Source organism: Miscanthus floridulus, chromosome 17 (genome assembly GCF_019320115.1).
Source record: "Miscanthus floridulus cultivar M001 chromosome 17, ASM1932011v1, whole genome shotgun sequence".
NCBI lineage: Eukaryota > Viridiplantae > Streptophyta > Magnoliopsida > Poales > Poaceae > Miscanthus > Miscanthus floridulus.
This window is the reverse complement of record NC_089596.1, coordinates 42,895,308-42,900,354: the sequence shown is the minus strand read 5'-3', so window position 1 is coordinate 42,900,354 and position 5,047 is coordinate 42,895,308. Positions and strand designations below refer to the sequence as shown.

General features: G+C 42.6%; 1 long non-coding RNA gene across 1 annotated transcript; it reads right to left on the bottom strand.

Annotated features, from left to right (window-relative positions):
- Positions 1 to 555: 555 nt before the first annotated feature.
- On the bottom strand, positions 556 to 3,303 carry LOC136518812 (uncharacterized). The gene is made up of 4 exons (XR_010774617.1): positions 2,965 to 3,303; positions 2,353 to 2,463; positions 1,924 to 2,232; positions 556 to 874 (listed from the first exon to the last, which is right to left on the bottom strand). It is a non-coding gene; the product is annotated as an uncharacterized lncRNA (long non-coding RNA).
- Between the last annotated feature and the right edge of the window lie 1,744 nt (positions 3,304 to 5,047).

Sequence of the window (5,047 nt, the reverse complement as noted above, 5' to 3'; positions counted from 1 at the left end):
GTGCTACAATAGCAATCACATCGAATCTTGCGATATATGCATAAAGTATTAAATGTAGACGAAAAAAAACTAATTGCACAGTTTGATTGGAAATTACGAGACGAACGTTTTGAGCCTAATTAGTCTATGATTAAACACTATTTGTCAAATAAAAACGAAAATGCTACAGTAGCCAAATTTCCAACTTCCACCCAACTAAACACGCGGTACGTCGAGTAGGACTATTGTAGTCGTGATGTACTGCTAGGTATGACCCATAATTAATAGGGGTTATTGCGTTTTTGTCTCTATTTTGACGTCCAAGTGTGATTTTACCTTTATTTTTGTCATTGTTGTGATTTTACCCCTATTTTTTTAAAACGAAGCTTAAGTTTACCCCTACTCTGAGAACAGCAGGTAACGGTGTTAAATGGACTCAGTAAAGACAAGTTTGCCCATACGAAATTTCCCCTACTTATCTGAATACATTGTGATTTTACCCCTGCTGTTTAAAAAAATTGGCAACATAATTACACAACTTGTTACATATGATTCCACACAGCATGCAAATATAGATAGATAATATCACATCAAATGAAAGTGTAGCAAAAGTATTCATACAGTACCAAGCCTCATCCAACATACAAGTCCAACAAAAGCAGTAGCTAATAGTGAGATATTACATGTTCAGTGTCATACATCACATTCATACATCTATTCCCAATAATACACCCAACCTCCCTCCTCTTCCTCTTCCTCTTCCTCTTCCTCTTCCTTCTGTTCTAGCCCCTTCTGCTCCTTCTGTTCTAGGTCCTACACTACACTTGCACTTCCTCTTCCTCTTCCCCTTCCCCTTCTCCTTCCCCTTGCACTTGCACTTGCACTTGCACTTGCACTTCACATGAATGGAGAAAAATGATTCAGTAAACAAGTTAACTAAATAAGCATTTTTTCAAACAATAATAACTTTCTAATAGAAATTCTCTACTATGAAACTTTGTAAAACACTGAAACATCAAAACAAGCACAAGTTACAAATGACACTGAAACAACCTAAAGATATGACAAGGTAAACCATCAACATTTAAGAGGGTGCTACGATAGTAGACTGCTAGCTCTACTGCTAATATTGTGCTTCACAGACCATTCAAACATTTCACAAACCATGTTTGCTACTGAGCCAGCTTAATATTGTGCTTCACAGACCATGTTTTTTTTGTTTGTCTTACTTCCAGATCAAAAGGAAGCTGCCAGTGAAGAACATCCGTGGCAGACCTAAAAAGAAGGTGAAGATCGCTATGCTGCTGGCAGACAAAGTGGACATGCTAATCGAGAAGGTCGACAGCCTAAATAAGACGGTGATCGTCATGTCGGCCATGCTCAAGAAGTGATGACCAGCACTAGCAGCATCTATCTTTTAGGAGCCTATGTGATGGAACCTGCTAATTATGTAATGTGTTTGCAAAAAATTAGTCTGGTAGCATCCCTGGGCATTTCAACTGCCTATGATGCATCCTGCTAATTATGCAGTGCGTTGGCCTGAACATATGTATGCTATAATATGTAGTGTGTTGTCCTGAACACTACCACTATCAATAGCTTTCTTTTGGGAATGTAACATGTAGATGGCATCTACCGTGCATGTGTATATATGTCTAGAATGGTTGAATGGAACTATTATGATTATCTATGTGTCTATCTCTGGAATGGTGGAATGGAACCTGTTTATGAAATCTGTCATCTAATTTTCTATGCCTGTCTGCTCAAGTGAATCATTCTGTGGATGTGCTTCGCAACAGACACTTAAATATGGCAGGCAACAGACATTAAATATGGCAAGCAACTACAACTATAATTGTATCATCTCTTGAGTAGTCATTTAAATATGGCAGGCAACAGACACTAACGAAATCCTCTTTTGAAATACAAATGAGCATGACTCACATTTGTTGTGAAGATGATTCATTTTGAGAAGATGAGCGATTCCTCTTTTGACTAGCAGTTGGACCTCCTTGGCAATGCTTCGCTATATGGCCTAGTTCATTACATTCAGAACATGGTCTCCTTTTCTTACCGGTGGTGGCCTCATCGTATGACTTGATCCTAGAATTTCTTGATCTTCCTAGTTTCCTTCTCAGTTTAGGCTCCTTGATTTTATAGCCCAAATCAACGTGTGGCCAATTATCCTTGGATGTCATTGGATTGAAAAATGACAGAACTCTAACAATAGGGCTCATATCCATGTGATTTGGCCTACAAATCACATCACCGAATGCACAGTTAGCTAAATTGCTCTACAAACAGAAACTCATTCTTCCTATAGATTGATACTAATTTTCCTACAGACCAAATCACATGAGCTCCAAATCTTACCTAGTTTCTTCACTGACGTCGCATAAATCCATCTCACCGGGGTCGCTGCTCCGACCACGCTGGGCCCTGTCCGCTCCCGCACCGCCTGGCCGCCCACGCCGCACAGAGCTGCTGCACGAATATATAGTCATTTCCGAACATGGCAGATTAGGAGGAACTTCATGAACATACGAATACTATTGAGCCTGCTTGTAAAACGAGATAGCATAAGCAGCAAGTCAGTGACCTACAATGGCCAGATAAACAACTTCCCACGAGCACAACCCCAGCTCACTGAGCCAAAACTATAATCAAGCTGACACAGCCCACAGATAAGCACAAAACCATAATCTAGCAAGTAAGCTACGCATAATCCATAGACAGCAAGGGCGTTGTTGCCCTCTCGTGGCTGAAGTCATGACCAATCAGCCGCACACAGCTAGCCAGCTCACAGAATCTTTAGGCGCGAGGCGTGGGCCTGCATCCCTAGCTAGGTCAACCCAGTTCCAATCGAAAGTAATAGCTACTCATACACCAGACGCGCGCGCGCTGGGCGCAGGGGACCGGGATTCCGAAGCTAATGAAGAGCAGACCGAGGAGAATCAGGAGGTCACAGGAGGAAGGATCACTCACATGGCGAGTTGGTGACTGACCTAGACCTGGCCCGCCCCTAGCCACCGCTCACCACAGGCTGGCACGCCCCATGCTGCGCCGCCACACCACAGGCCCCGCGCGCTGCCCTGAGCTCCGCGCGCCGCCGCCCAGCCTGCTATCGCTGAACCGCGCACTGCTGCCAGGCACGGTTCTTCGCCTCGATGCGCGAGAGAGAGCGAGCGACCCATGGGCCCCGCGCGCTGCCCCGAGCGCCGCGCGCCGCCGCCCAGCCCATCGCCGTTGAACCGCGCGCCGCTGCCAGGCCCGGTTCTTCACCCCAACGCGCGAGAGAGAGCGAGCAACCCCCTCTGTTTTCTTCTCAACAGATGACGAAGAGAACGAAGAGATAAGGGGCAATTTGGTCTTTTGCCTTTGTGTTTAGATATTTTGATTTTTTTTAATTTATTTTATTCCAAGTGTATTTAATGGTCATCCAAAATATGGGCAAACGGAGCTTTTATTTCATAAAAGTGAGGGTAAAATCACAAAGTTAAAAAAACAAGGATAAAATTACAATTAGACTCCTAAACAAGGGTAAGAACACAATTTCCCCTAATTAATATGACATATCTTTCAAATTTGCTACGATGGGTATGGATCTGTAGGTGATTCACTGTTGTTGGTGCTAGGTCGCTATTTCACTATGCAAGTGACGATGTGGATGGTCCCATTGGTAATACAAATATTAAGATGGTGATTTGGACTATCATAAAAAGTTATGAGATGATTAATGATATCATTTTCAATTGATATAAGAACTTAAAGATAATTTATCTCCACGTGTCATCGGAATTCTCGTCCTTGTCATCATGCACTAGGAGATGACGTATAAAGTTTTTGGGAAGCGCTTTCGCGCGACTGCTCCAACCTCCACGACGGCTCGTCTTCCAAAGGCTATGTCATGACGGCTCATCTTCCAAAGGCGTCATCGGGATGTTGTCTGTGCCGCTAGCGGATTCTTCACATCATCAACGACAACATTCCTCCACCTCTCATGAGGACCCCATGATCCAATCTTTTATTATAGTATGCCTGTTGTCTTGGTCATGATGCCATTCGTTATGCCGCTGTTTATGCTATTCGATCTAACTTTTTTTAGATAAAGGATAGTTTATATCTGGCTTCATCTACACCAGGGTAGAATCAGGCCAATTATTAAAAAGTTTGGGCCGACGGCCGACGCATAAGAACCAAAACGAGTCTACAACCAGACTTGAGGATAACAAAGCGTGAAGCAGATCCTGACTACTATAGACCAATAAACCTAGATGACAACCACCCATTGGAACTAAAAAAATGCAATGCCGATGTCTCCAAATGCTGTCCAACAAGGGTCAATTGGTCTCGAAGATCATCATGCCGCTGCAGTCTTGCCCATTGCCTTAGCCAATGGGTTCCCCTGAATAATACCTGAAAAAAAGTTTTCGGTCTACACTTGTCAAAAACCACTTCATTTCTTGTTATCCAAATTGTCTAACATAAGGCTGATGCCGCTGTTAATAATAACAAATTATGTATGTTACCACCTGCTTTAGACCAATTAACAAATAAATCGTCTATGCTATGGGGGTGATATCCCAAACATTAAGTGAACAGCGTGCCATAGGAATTTGGCATAATAACATTGAAAAAAGAGGTGTTGAATGGTTTCTGGGCAGTGACAGAAGCAACATCTTTTGTCACCATTACAGTTACGGTGGGCAATGTTGTCCTTGGTTAAAATGACACCTCTTTTTAGATACCACAAGAATATTTTAATTCTTGTAGGAATTTTGATCTGCCATAAATCTTGTGACACTCTGACCCCATTGATAATTAACGCAGCATACAAAGATTTAACAGAAAAGCTACCTGATGAATGCAATGTCCAAATAAAAACATCTCTTTCTTCTTGTAAGTTCACATCTTGTAGAGATGCAACGATTCTATGCCAGTCCCTCAGGTTTCGACCCGCTAGATTGCGGCGAAAGGAAATGTTCAGCAGGACTGATGCAAGTACTTTTGCCACGAAATCTTGCTTTCTTCTCACAATGTTGAACAATGCAGGAAATTTATCTTTGAG